We start from the raw sequence: 15899 nt of genomic DNA, 5'->3' as shown, positions 1-15899 counted from the left end.
TCACCATGAGTTGGGGGCTGATTCAATGACAGCTAACAAAAACAACAGGGCTACCATAACAAAACACCACAAATTGGATGGCTTAGAACAGAAATTTATTGCCACACAGTTCTAGAGGCTAGAAGTCCAACTCAGGGTGTTAGTTATGTTGACTCATTCTGAAGGCACTGCCAGAGAAACTATTTCATGCCTCTTTCCTAGCTTCTGGTGTTCCCAGGTGTTCCTTGGCTTGCAGCTTCCGTGTCACATGGCATCCTTCCTCTGTCTCCTTGTCTTTGTACCTCTTCTCCTTTTCTATAGGGACACCAGTCATATAGGTTTAGGACCCACCCTGCTCTAGTATGACCTGGTGTTAACCTAACTAACAACATCTTCAAAGACCCTATTTCCAAACAAGGTCACATTCACAGATTAGAACTTCAACACATCAGTTTTGAGGAACAAAATTCAACCCATAATGGTCACTGGATGCCACAGTAACCTCTGCTCATTATCAAATTGGTTGAAGAATCATGTGAATAAGTATAAACCTTGAATTATAAACATATTTAAAATATAAATATAAAATACTTAACTTTTAGGCAGATTCAGGAACAAACTAATAAAGTTCTTTACTGCTATTCTTTTAGGGGTGAGGTGTAGATGAGAAATCAAAATTTTCTCATTATTTTCCCATTCTGAAAAATAATTTGTTGATGTGTCTGCTAGTTATGAAGTGTTACTTGGCTTGTAACGGACCATGTTTATTTCCAGGGTAAAAAAAATTCCAGGGTAAAGAGGTGTAAATTGTTGGTCTCAATTTTATATTTATTCATCCAACACTGATGATAGATTAATTTCTACTGGGAATAAAGCAACATGTTTTGAAACCGTTTAGAACCATTGTCCACTCTTGAATGGAAGACAAGTGAGAGAAGACAAAGACCCTGACATGTCACAAATGTACTCAAAGGCAGCAGAATTGTGCATGCACCACAGCAGGGGCAGGTGTCTCAACAATTGGGATAATGAGCAGAATGTGGCCGCAGCTCAGACTGCTTTTATGCATATTGGGGCTTAGGAAGTTCATTAGTACCTGAGGATGCTAAAAAGAAGTAGCATCATTTGAAAGAAACTTGGAAGTTACTTCCTCTCTATTCTTATTCTAAACTCTCACTTTCAAATACAGACACTGAGGCCCAGAGGAGGATGACTTACCTTTAGCAACATAGCTAGCTTATTGTAAAACTGTGGTTAGTTGCTGTTGAGTCGACTCCTACTTCTGGTGACTTTATAATAACAGAAAAACACATTGCCGGGTCCTATGCCATCTTCATGATCTTTGTTGTGTTTGAATCCGTTCCTGTGGCTATTGCGAAGTACCTTCCAACCTAGAGGGCTCATCTTCCAGCACAATATTGGACAATATTCTGTTCTGATCCATAGAGTCTTAATGGACCAATGTTTGCAAGTAGAATCTCAGCCTTTTCCTCCTAGCCTGGAAGTTCTGCTGAAACCTGTCTACCACGGGTGACCCTGATGATATCTGAAATCCCAGTGGAATAATTTGCTGTTTCTGTAAGTGTTGGAAAGATTGCCTACTAGATTCAGCTGCTGCTACTGCAACAAACTGTCACTGTGTGGGCAGCACTTGACAAGAACAGCAACACACACACACACACAACAGGAAGTTGAAGAAAATAGGAGCTTTCCAGTCACCTGCTAGCGCCCTCTCTTGGAAGACCTTAACTGGGATTCAGATAGCAAAGGAGAGATGTGGTTTACGGTGTCGAAGGCCTAGCATCACAAAGCAGAATATAGAAGGGTAGAATTAAGCTAAAAGACAACAACTTAAATGGCACAAATTAGGGTCAAAAAGACTACCTAGGGTCAGGAGGCGGAGCCAAGATGGCGGACTAGGCAGACGCTACCTCGGATCCCTCTTGCAACAAAGACACAGAAAAACAAGTGAATCGATCACATACATAGCAGTCTACGAGCCTTGAACAACAAACACAGATTTGGAGATGGAGAACGAACTAATACGGGGAAGCAGCGATTGTTTTCGGAGCCTGGAGCCAGAGTACCAGTTAGGTACGGCACAAGCACAGAGAGCTGCTCCACCCCCCTGAACTAACCCCAGGAGGGGGACCAGCTGGTTCCGCGGGCGGCGTGGGACGCAGCCGGTGGGAGAAGTCCCCGGGAGGCAGCGACTGGTATTGGAGCGGGGAGAACACCATCCCAGCCGGGACACTCGGTCATGGCACAAGCACGGGGAGCTGCTCCACCCACCTGAACTAACCCCGGGAGGGGGGCCAACCAGCTCTCGGGGGCGGCACGGCAATGCGGCTGGAGGGACGAGAAGTCCCCGGGAGGCAGCGACTGATTTTGGAGTCGAGAGTGCACAGTCCCAGCAGGGGAGGCTTGACGCTGGGCATGGGGCTGGAAGCGGAGGATCTGACCGTGACTCCAGCGGGCCAGACCCCCCAGGGGCAATCTCCACACAGCCAGCACACATAGGCGACGCGCCCTGCGGAAATCTCAGATGTAATAGTCATTCCAAGCAAGACAAGCAACTCTGGCTATATTCTGAGGTGCTACTCTCTTATCTCTCTGTTCCCTCCCCCACCCTCCCCAGGTGGCTTCATTAACATCCGAACAGCCTGAGCCAGAGGGAGAACTCTGATAGGGATCTGACTGCATTTTTTTTTAGCGGATTTTCTGGAAAAAATAGTTTCCCAGTGATGGCTCGGAGACAACAATCCATATCAAACCACTTAAAGAAGCAGACCATGACAGCTTTTCCAACCCCCCAAACAAAAGAATCAAAATCTTTCCAAAATGAAGATACAATCCTGGAATTATCAGATACAGAATATAAAAAACTAATTCACAGAATGCTTCAAGACATCACAAATGAAATAAGGCAAACTGCAGAAAAAGCCAAGGAACACACTGATAAAACTGTTGAAGAACTCAAAAAGATTATTCAAGAACATAGTGGAAAAATTAATAAGTTGCAAGAATCCATAGAGAGAGCATGTAGAAATCCAAAAGATTAACAATAAAATTACAGAATTAGACAACGCAATAGGAAGTCAGAGAAGCAGACTTGAGCAATTAGAATGCAGACTGGGACATCTGGAGGACCAGGGAATCAATATCAACATAGCTGAAAAAAAATCAGATAAAAGAATTTTAAAAAATGAAGAAACCCTAAGAATCATGTGGGACTCTATCAAGAAGGATAACCTGTGGGTGATTGGAGTCCCAGAACAGAGAGGGGGGACAGAAAACACAGAGAAAATAGTTGAAGAACTCCTGACAGAAAAATTCCCTGACATCATGAAAGACGAAAGGATATCTATCCAAGATGCTCATCGAACCCCATTTAAGATTGATCCAAAAAGAAAAACACCAAGACATATTATCATCAAACTCACCAAAACCAAAGATAAACAGAAAATTTTAAAAGCAGCCAGGGAGAAAAGAAAGGTTTCCTTCAAGGGAGAATCAATAAGAATAAGTTCAGACTACTCAGCAGAAACCATGCAGGCAAGAAGGGAATGGGACGACATATACAGAACACTGAAGGAGAAAAACCGCCAGCCAAGGATCATATATCCACCAAAACTCTCTCTGAAATATGAAGGCGAAATTAAGATATTTACAGATAAACACAAGTTTAGAGAATTTGCAAAAACCAAACCAAAGCTACAAGAAATACTAAAGGATATTTTTTGGTCAGAGAACCAATAATATCAGATATGAGCACAACACAAGGTCACAAAACAGAACGTCCTGATATGAACTCAAATAGGGAAATCACAAAAACAAACAAATTAAGATTAATTAAAAAAAAATAAATACACATAACAGGGAAGCATGGAAGTCAATAGGTAAAAGATCACAATAATCAAAAAGAGGGACTAAATATAGGAGGCATTGAACTGCCAGATGGAGAGTGATACGAGGCGATATAGAACAATACAAGTTAGGTTTTTACTTAGAAAAATAGGGGTAAATAATAAGGTAACCACAAAAAGGTATAACAACTCTATAACTCAAGATAAAAGCCAAGAAAAACGTTAACGACTCAACTAACATAAAGTCAAACACTATGAAAATGAGGATCTCACAATTTACTAAGAAAAACGCCTCAGCACAAAAAAGTATGTGGAAAAATGAAATTGTCAACAACACACCTAAAAAGGCATCAAAATGACAGCACTAAAACCTTATTTATCTATAATTACGCTGAATGTAAATGGACTGAATGCACCAATAAAGAGACAGAAAGTCACAGACTGGATAAAGAAACACGATCCATCTATATGCTGCCTACAAGAGACACACTTTAGACTTAGAGACACAAACAAACTAAAACTCAAAGGATGGAAAAAAATATATCAAGCAAACAATAAGCAAAAAAGAAGAGGAGTAGCAATATTAATTTCTGACAAAATAGACTTTAGACTTAAATCCACCACAAAGGATAAAGAAGGACACTATATAATGATAAAAGGGACAATGGATCAGGAAGACATAACCATATTAAATATTTATGCACCCAATGACAGGGCTGCAAGATACATAAATCAAATTTTAACAGAATTGAAAAGTGAGATAAATACCTCCACAATTATAGTAGGAGACTTCAACACACCACTTTCGGAGAAGGACAGGACATCCAGTAAGAAGCTCAATAGAGACACGGAAGACCTAATCACAACTATCAACCAACTTGACCTCATTGACTTATACAGAACTCTCCACCCAACAGCTGCAAAATATACTTTTTTTTTCTAGCGCACATGGAACATTCTCTAGAATAGACCACATATTAGGTCATAAAACAAACCTTTGCAGAGTCCAAAACATCGAAATATTACAAAGCATCTTCTCAGACCACAAGGGGATAAAACTAGAGATCAATAACAGAAAAACTATGGAAAAGAAATCAAATACTTGGAAAATGAACAATACCCTCCTGAAAAAAGACTGGGTTATAGAAGACATGAAGGAGGGAATAAGGAAATTCATAGAAAGCAACGAGAATGAAAATACTTCCTATCAAAACCTCTGGGACACAGCAAAAGCAGTGCTCAGAGGCCAATTTATATCGATAAATGCACACATACAAAAAGAAGAAAGAGCCAAAAGCAGAGAACTGTCCCTACAACTTGAACAAATAGAAACTGAGCAACACAAGAATCCATCAGGCACCAGAAGAAAACAAATAATAAAAATTGGAGCTGAACTAAATGAATTAGAGAACAGAAAAACAATTGAAAGAATTAACAAAGCCAAAAGCTGGTTCTTTGAAAAAATTAACAAAATTGATAAACCATTGGCTAGACTGACTATAGAAAAACAGGAAAGGAAACAAATAACCCGAATAAGAAACGAGAAGGACCACATCACAACAGAACCAAATGAAATTAAAAGAATCATTTCAGATTATTATGAAAAATTGTACTCTAACAAATTTGCAAACCTAGAAGAAATGGATGAATTCCTGGAAAAACACTACCGCCCTAAACTAACACATTCAGAAGTAGAACAACTAAACAGACCCATAACAAAAAAAGAGATTGAAACGATAATCACAAAACTCCCAAAAAAAAAAGCCCTGGCCCGGACGGCTTCACTGCAGAGTTCTACCAAACTTTCAGAGAAGAGTTAACACCACTACTTCTGAAGGTATTCCAAAGCATAGAAAATGACAGAATACTACCCAACTCATTCTATGAAGCCACCATCTCCCTGATACCAAAACCAGGTAAAGACATTACAAAAAAAGAAAATTATAGACCTATATCCCTCATGAACATAGATGAAAAAATCCTCAACAAAATTCTAGCCAATAGAATCCAACAACACATCAAAAAAATAATTCACCCTGATCAAGTGGGATTTATACCAGGTATGCAAGGCAGGTTTAATATCAGAAAAACCATTAATGTAATCCGTCACATAAATAAAACAAAAGACAAAAACCACGTGATCTTATCAATTGATGCAGAAAAGGCATTTGACAAAGTTCAACACCCATTTATGATAAAAACTCTTACCAAAATAGGAATTGAAGGAAAATTCCTCAACATAATAAAGGGCATCTATGCAAAGCCAACAGCCAACATCACTCTAAATGAAGGGAACCTGAAAGCATTTCCCTTGAGAACGGGAACCAGACAAGGATGCCCTTTATCACCGCTCTTATTCAACATCGTACTTGAAGTCCTAGCCAGGGCAATTAGGCTAGACAAAGAAATAAAGGGTATCCAGATTGGCAAGGAAGAAGTAAAGTTATCACTATTTGCAGATGACATGATTATATACACAGAAAACCCTAAGGAATCCTCCAGAAAACTACTGAAACTAATAGAAGAGTTTGGCAGAGTCTCAGGTTATAAAATAAACACACAAAAATCACTTGGATTCCTCTACATCAACAAAAAGAGCACCGAAGGGGAAATCACCAAATCAATCCCATTCACAGTAGCCCCCAAGAAGATAAGATACTTAGGAATAAATCTTACCAAGGATGTAAAAGACCTATACAAAGAAAACTACAAAGCTCTACTACAAGAAATTAACAAGGACATACTTAAGTGGAAAAACATACCTTGCTCATGGATAGGAAGGCTTAACATAGTAAAAATATCTATTCTACCAAAAGCCATCTATACATTTAACGCACTTCACATCCAAATTCCAATGTCATATTTTAAGGGGATAGAGAAACAAATCACCAATTTCATATGGAAGGGAAAGAAGCCCCGGATAAGCAAAGCACTACTGAAAAAGAAGAAGAAAGTGGGAGGCCTCACTCTACCTGATTTCAGAACCTATTATACAGCCGCAGTAGTCAAAACAGCCTGGTACTGGTCCAACAACAGGCACATAGACCAATGGAACAGAATTGAGAACCCAGACATAGATCCATCCACGTATGAGCAGCTGATATTTGACAAAGGACCAGTGTCAATTAATTGGGGAAAAGATAGCCTTTTTAACAAATGGTGCTGGCATAACTGGATATCCATTTGCAAAAAAATGAAACAGGACCCATACCTTACACCATGCACAAAAACTAACTCCAAGTGGATCAAAGACCTAAACATAAAGACTAAAACGATAAAGATCATGGAAGAAAAAATTGGGACAACCCTAGGAGCCCTAATACAAGGCATAAACATAATACAAAACATTACCAAAAATGATGAAGAGAAACCCGATAACTGGGAGCTCCTAAAAATCAAACACCTATGCTCATCTAAAGACTTCACCAAAAGAGTAAAAAGACCACCTACAGACTGGGAAAGAATTTTCAGCTATGACATCTCCGACCAGCGCCTGATCTCTAAAATCTACATGATTCTGTCAAAACTCAACCACAAAAAGACAAACAACCCAATCAAGAAGTGGGCAAAGGAGATGAACATACATTTCACTAAAGAAGATACCCAGGCAGCCAACAGATACATGAGAAAATGCTCTCGATCATTAGCCATTAGAGAAATGCAGATTAAAACTACCATGAGATTCCATCTCACACCAGCAAGGCTGGCATTAATCCAAAAAACACAAAATAATAAATGTTGGAGAGGCTGCGGAGAGATTGGAACTCTCATACACTGCTGGTGGGAATGTAAAATGGTACAACCACTTTGGAAATCTATCTGGCGTTATCTTAAACAGTTAGAAATAGAATTACCATACAACCCAGAAATCCCACTCCTCGGAATATACCCTAGAGATACAAGAGCCTTCACACAAACAGATATATGCACACCCATGTTTATTGCAGCTCTGTTTACAATAGCAAAAAGCTGGAAGCAACCAAGGCGTCCATCAACGGATGAATGGGTAAATAAATTGTGGTATATTCACACAATGGAATACTACGCATTGATAAAGAACAGTGACGAATCTGTGAAACATTTCATAACGTGGAGGAACCTGGAAGGCATTATGCTGAGTGAAATCAGTCAGAGGCAAAAGGACAAGTATTGTATAAGACCACTATTATAAGATCTTGAGAAATGGTAAACCTGAGAACACATACTTTTGTGGTTACGAGGGGGGGAGGGAGGGAGGGTGGGAGAGGGTTTTTTATTGATTAATCAGTGGATAAGAACTGCTTTAGGTGAAGGGAAAGACAACACTCAATACATGGAAGGTCAGCTCAATTGGACTGGACCAAAAGCAAAGAAGTTTCCGGGATAAAATGAATGCTTCAAAGGTCAGCGGAGCAAGGGCGGGGGTCTGGGGAACATGGTTTGCGGGGACTTCTAAGTCAATTGGCAAAATAATTCTATTATGAAATCATTCTGCATCCCACTTTGAAATGTGGCATCTGGGGTCTTAAATGCTAACAAGCGGCCATCTAAGATGCATCAATTGGTCTCAACCCACCTGGAGCAAAGGAAAATGAAGAGCACCAAGGCTACACGACAACTAAGAGCCCAAGAGACAGAAAGGGCCACATGAACCAGAGACCTACATCATCCTGAGACCAGAAGAACTAGTTGGTGCCCGGCCACAATCGATGACTGCCCTGACAGGGAGCACAGCAGAGGACCCCTGAGGGAGCAGGGGATCAGTGGGATACAGACCCCAAATTCTCATAAAAAGACCAAACTTAATGGTCTGACTGAGACTGGAGGAATCCCAGCGGCCATGCTCCCCAGACCTTCTGTTGGCACAGGACAGGAACCATCCCCGAAGACAACTCATCAGACATGAAAGGGACTGGTCAGCGGGTGGGAGAGAGACGCTGATGAAGAGTGAGCTAATTATATCAGGTGGACACTTGAGATTGTGTTGGCAACTCTTGTCTGGAGGGGGGATAGGAGGATAGAGAGAGAGGGAAGCCGGCAAAATTGTCACGAAAGGAGAGACTGAAAGGGCTGACTCAAGAGGGGGAGAGCAAGTGGGAGTAGGGAGTGAGATGTATGTAAACTTATATGTGACAGACTGATTGGATTTGTAAACGTTCAGTTGAAGCTTAATAAAAGTTAATAAAAAAAAAAAAAACACTGGTAAAAAAAAAAAACTACCTAGATATTAAAAAGAGAATTTTTCCTTTTAATACAAGGCCTGTTATTTACATGCTCCTTCCACAGTATATGACGTCAAGTCTCTATGCTAAGTCAATTTTAAAAAGTCAAACACTCTTCTATTTTGATTATATGTATCTACTAAATATTTAATCTTACAAATATATGTACGTGTTTTAATTACATTTACCTACTAAATAATATAATTGACAACAAATATGTCTTTATTATGTTTTCTCAAAATTGTAGACGTCCTCAAATCCTTACTTTCCAACTGAGTGTGTTGTTTTCAAACAAAACAAAAAGCTATTTTTTAGAATCTGAGGGACCTTTGAATTGCTTAGCAAATAATTTTGAGAAAACAGAGACAAAATTGGAGTTGAAATTTAAAAAAACTGAAGAATGAAAAACCTTTGTGGACCCTGGAATCTACATAATTGGTTGACATTGAGTCGATTCTGACTCATAGCGACCCTAAAGAACAGGATAAAACTGCCTCATAGGGTTTCCAAGGCTGTACATCTTTACAAAAGCAGGCTGCCACATCTTTCTCCCAAGGAATAGCTGGTAGGTTTGAACCACTGACCTTTCATTTAGCAGCCAAGTGCTTAACCACTGCACCACCAAGGCAAGTTGGATTCTAAATAGGGCATGAAACATTCGTAGGTATTATGCTGAAAGTAGGGCAGAATGGAGTGACCAAGTATAGGGCCAAATTTAAATCATGGTCATCAGAATATAACTGGGTTACAGTATTTTTAAATACAAGTATGAAAAAATAGTTAAATAAGTATGGCAATCAAGGAGTTTAATGGAGAATGCCTTGTAGGAATTCCACCAGACTGAGCCTAGAATCTAATTTATGCAGGTAGTAATTTATCATTAAATAATTCCAGTGACTATTTCCCTTTGGCGTTAGGTGGGAACTGGGTGTTGAGTTGGTGAAGCAGAATTCTTTTGCATTAATAATTGCCCTATTTCCCTTACTCTTATTACCTGAGATTAGAATTTCAAAGCATATACAGGATGAAAGATCACCACAAAATACAGTTCTGAGGTAGCAAATTTTTTTTTTCTAGGTTTGCTCTTCAAATAAATATTCTTCCCAGTTACAGGATAATATTTGGAGATAATAGCAAATACCCTATGTAAATTCTATGAGATTTTAAAGGAATGGCTGATGAAAATAGAATATAAACTCAAATAAAATCCTTTGAAAGCAGTGCATCCGCAAAGAATATCATCAACTAAAGATTCTTGGAGCTTGGCTGGTTGGCGAATGGTCTGGGTTTAGCCTGGTTGAAGTATACTTTAGAAAGGGAGTTATGAATTATGAGGACAAGGGAATTGTTATTTACATTAGGAGGTAAAAGCAGGAGAGAAAGAAAATGGTATATTTTGGGACAACGTGCAGACGGAATTGTTTAAATTAAATTAAATAACAGGTGGGAAGGTAGCCCCATTTTTCCAGTGCATCACATTGTTTTCTAGAAACCGGCGAGTCATTCTATCTCCCCAATTGATGAGTAAGATACCCAGAGGAAAATGGATTGTTTTTGAAAATGTATGTGTCACTTTGAGACCCAGTGGACAGCCTGGGGAATCTTGGTCCATTTTATAAGTAAAACAACAATGACTTTTTAGGACCTTTGCTGATTAAAAAAAAAAAAAAAAAAAAAGAGGCTTTGAGGAGGGTGTCTACTACCACCAAGATAGTTTATGATCTTAAACCTAGACCTTGGAAGTCCTTTATAAAAATTAATGAAAATAGCTCAGGGGTGTTTTCCAGGGTTGTCAGGGTTATCTATAGACCTTACGAATTCCTTGGACAATGCCCAGGATAAGAGTAGGCTTTATACGTGTTTATGAACTTCTGTGCACTCTTGTGGGCCCAGGGTCACTGTATAGCCCATAAGTAAAGGAAAAATGTTTTGTGGAGGTACTGATATCTGGCTTATACAGCTTCCCTCCAAATATTATTAAAAACAAACAAACATGTTGATATAAGTATTCTATGTGTTGGATCATCTAAATTGAAGTTTCCACTAGGTGGAGGCACAGAAGACAAGTGTTGAGATACTGGACATGGTGTTCTTTTTTCTCTAAATGGCAAGTAAAATTCCTCACTGTTAATGGGAGCCACTCTTACTTGGTGGGCTGTTTTGTGAATGTAAAGCCTTTGGAAGGAGATAAATTTACTTTATGGGTCCCTTACTACTAGATAATGCAACCTTGGAAATATATACTTAGTCTGACAGATGAGACTTAAGAGTTGAGGTGCAACGACATGATTATGCGCAACTACACTTATATGTGTCTAGAGGAACCACATTTGCATTAGAGTGAATCTGTTCCATCTGTGTGTTATAGAGCTGCTGTTCTGTGGATCACTTTCGTGTGGCCTTTCTAGCCATGGTCTTGTAACCAATCACCTGGGTAGGACTGTGCAATTAAAGCAATTGTGGCTCTTCAAGGCAATTGGTCAGTTTTGCCTTAAGAGAGAGCCAATTGCAGAGCAGAAAGAGGATCCCATCACCACCAAAGAAGAAGAACCCGTGTATCTTTTGGACCCAGGGTCTATGAGCTGAGAAGCTCCTGGAACCAGGAGACCGAAAGACAGACAGCTATAACACAAAAGACAGGGAGAACCGATGGCAAGGAACTGGTGACAGAGAGACAAAGGCAGGAGAGACCAGTGTAGTGGGCTTGCTGGCCCACAGAGTGAGAAAGCTGAGTGCCTTTTGGCAGGAGGCTTGCTGGAGGAGTAGGGTGCTCCTGGGCGCTGGGTTTTTGCCAAACCACAGAGCTAGAGCTAAGGGCCTTTAGGCTTAGGCTTACTGGTAGAGTGGGGTGCCTTGGGGCACTTTTTGCCAGAACTAAAAGAGCTTTGCAACACTTGCCCGAACAGGGTAGGTACTGAGGGCTAGAGAGAGGTGTGCCTGTGGCACAGCTGTGAAGAAGCTGTATCCCGTATCCTGAGTGTTCCTGAACCTGAATTATAACCTGTTTGCTTCCTTAATAAATCCCATAATCATGAGTATTATCTGTGAGTTCTATGTGGCCATTGCAATGACGAGATTGTGAGGATGACACAGGTCAGGGCAATGTTTCATTCTGTTGTACATAGGGTCAACAATTGATTCCAACTCATAGCTCCTGTATATACAGCAGAACAAAACAGGGCCAATCCTACACCATCCTCACAATAGTTGCTATGTTTGAGGGCACTGTTGCAGCCATTGTGTCAATCCATTTCGTTGAGGGTTTTCTTCTTTTTCACTGACCCTTTACCTTACCAGGCATGATGTCCTTCTCCACGGGCTGGTCGCTCCTGACAGCATATCCAAATTACATGAAATGAAATCTCATCATCCTAGCTTCTAAGGACCATTCTGGCTGTACTTCTTCCAAGACAGATTTTTTCATTCTTCTGGCAGTCCATGGTATATTCAGGATTCTTTTCCAACAGCAAAATTCAAAAGCATCAATTCTTCTTTAGTCTTACTTATTCGTTGCCCAGCTTTTGCATGCATATGAGGCAACTGAAAATACCATGGCTTTGATCAGGAACACCTTAGTCCTCAAGGTGACATATTTGGTTTTTAACCCTATAAATAAGTCTTTTGTAGCAGATTTGCCCAATGCAATGTGTCATTTGATTTCTTGACTGCTGCTTCCATGGGTGTAGACTGTGGATCCAAGTAAAATGAAGTCCTTGACAACTTCAATATTTTCTCCATTTATCATAATGTTTATTGGTCCACTTGTGAGGATTTTTGTTTTCTTTATGTTAAGGTGTAAACCATACTGAAGGCTGTAGTCTTTCATCTTCATCAGTAAGCGCTTCAAGTCCTCTTTGGTTTCACTAAGCAATGCAGTGTCATCTGCATATTGCAGGTTGTTACTGAGCCTTTCTCCAATCCTGATGATATAGTCCAGCTTCTCAGATGATTTGCTCAGCATACAGATTGAATAAGTATGGTGAAAGGATATAACCCTGACACAATCTTTCCTGATTTTAAACAATCAGTATCCCCTTGTTCTGTTCGAACTGCCTCTTGGTCTATGTACAGGTTCTGCATGAGCACAACTAAGTGTTCTGGAATTCCCATTCTTAGCCATGTTATCCATAATTCATTATGATTCACACAGTTGAATACCTTTGCATAATTTGAGGTTAAAAAAACCAAAAACCCACTGCCATTGAGTCAATTGTGACTCATAGGGACCCTATGCGATAGAGTAGAACTGCCCCATAGAGTTTCCAAGGGGTGCCTAGTGGATTAGAACTGCCCACCTTTTGGTTAGCAGCCATAGCACTTAACTACTACACCACCAGAGTTTCCAAAATTTAGGGTAGAGGACAGGAAATGAGGCATGCAAGAAGAAAAAAGTTATTGTGCAAGTTCTCTACTTTGATGGCCCTAAATTTCTGCTTTAAAGTGGAAACCTGAGGTTTCAAGAACGAGTTTTGCTGGGTTAGCAGTCATTCTATCTACGTATCATTCTCAATGAAGAGTAGGATTCTCAGTTGAAGAATTTAGGAATCCCCAGAAATCATCCATTAATTCCAAGTAGGGTTTTGTCAGGAAAAGATAGTACATGTATACATGTCAAAATGGAGAAAATTTTGTTTTGCCTAACAGGGTTGAGGAGAAAGGAGAGAAGTGAACATATATGAGATATCGTATAGAGTAAGTCGCTGTCCTATCATGGTAGCCAGAGTAAGGTCTGTTAGGCTCTGCTTCTCACACAACCCTTCTAGAGATTTAGCCATACTCCCATAGGTTGTATACTTTTCCCTCCTGTTTTCTCAAGAAATAATGTTTGAGAACTTTTTCAAACCTTATGTAGACCCACGCCCAGTGTTGTTTTCCTTCATGAACACTTCTCCAGCAGGGCAGCCTTTCCGTTGAAGTTAAAATTGAATCCTAATCGAAGCTTTAGTATGTTAGTTTTTGGTTATATGTGAAAATGTGTGTAAGCAGGTTTCAGAACTTGTACAATACAAGGTAAACTTTTATTAATAGAATATATACAGTTATCTCTTCAGCAATTTGTAAGCCTGCATTTCTCAAAATCTGTTTCTTGGACACTTCTCCAGAGGGTGTTAATAATTATTTTACAGAAGTAAAGGAAAAAAATAACTCTGTAAGTTAAATACACTTTATTACAGGAATTCTCAGATCATTTAATATGTAAATATGCATTACAAATATATGAAACAGGATATCTATACCCTGGACCTGTTGCCATCGAGTCGATTGAGGCTCATAGTGACCCTATAGGTCAGAGTAGAACTGCTCCATACAGTTTCCAAGGAGCAGCTGGTGGATTCAAACGGCCAACTTTTTGTTTAGCAGCTGAGCTCTTAACTACTGTGTCACCCAGGGCTCCAGGATATATGTGTGTGTATATATATATATATATATAATATATATATATATATATATATATAGGCTGCTAACCAAAAAGTCAGCAGTTCGAATCCACCAGGTACTCCTTGGAAACTACTGGAATCGACTCGATGGCACTGGGTTTTGGGGGACATATGTATATATATTTTATATATATATATTTGCTCTGTGTTGTTAGGTGCTATCGAGTTGATTTTCAGCTTATAGCACCCCCATGTGACAAAATAAAACTGCCTCATGGTTTTCTAGAACATTTATGGGAGCAGATTGCCAGATCTTTCTCCCTTGGAGTGGCTGAGTGTGTTCAAACCACCAGTCTTTCAGTTAGTAGCCAAGCACTTAATCATTGGACCACTAGAGTACCTATATATATGCATATGTACCAATATGCATACATGCAGAAATACAGATATACATATATATATACTTATATAAACTTTCATGACTACAAAATGCATTTTTTGTTTTTTGCTAAGAACACTTGGAGATAGCATTTTTCCATGGAGCAAATTTTGAGAACAGTGAGCACATTTGGTATTTTTTCATTCACTGCACCTAGGTACCAAATTAAGTTCTAATTAAATTAGTAAAGTAAAGGGAGTGAATTAACACCTACTGAACCCTGAATAGGCACAGCATACTATGTAAAGGATTTTATACAAATGTTGGTCTAGTTAACCAGTGTAAGATTCCTATATTATCTTTGGTATTTATCCCATTAAGAAACACAATTCAAAGAGTAATTTGCCCAACCGGGAGTTGTCAAAGTTTGCACATAAAATCAGTTTGTGTCACTCTATGGTTTATGAAATGCCCATTAAACCTGCTACCTGATTTGTCTCCATCATTCTGTCTATCTGGGACCTCATGAACATCTAGACTTTTATTTTTGGGTTGTTTTTCTTTTTCTGTGTTTTGTATATGTTTTATGAATAGTAAGAGAATGATCAATTCACCCCCCTAACCAAGTTAATATGGGCAAACTGACACAGGAATTTTGTAATTACTGTTATAAGTACCCATTTTGCAATGAAAGAACTCATATCACTGCATTATTTTCCCATGTCATGATTTAGAGGCAATAAGAAAATAGTCACAAAGCACTTACCAGGGATTAATGACCATCTGAATTTAACTGTCCTCAACTCCGCTTTAGGTCATCAGTTTCTCAATATTTGTTATTAATTCCTTAGAAATAGCCATCTGTTTGAATTGCTAGTGTTTGAACCATGATCTTTGAACAACAGCTTGTTTGTTAATCACAATATAATTGGTCATTATCGTACCTTTTCATTTGTTTCCATATTTGTTGTAAATTAAAAGGTGCAAAATCACCTAGCCCTAATTACTGTAGACATTTGAAAAACACATTACTGTTGATGTTTAGGACGTTATGTTGTCCTACGCTTTCCCCCTAACCTTTCTACTGCAGAAAAAC

This window comes from Elephas maximus, chromosome 6 (assembly GCF_024166365.1).
Source record: "Elephas maximus indicus isolate mEleMax1 chromosome 6, mEleMax1 primary haplotype, whole genome shotgun sequence".
Classification (NCBI taxonomy): domain Eukaryota; kingdom Metazoa; phylum Chordata; class Mammalia; order Proboscidea; family Elephantidae; genus Elephas; species Elephas maximus.
Note: the sequence above shows the minus strand (reverse complement) of the source record.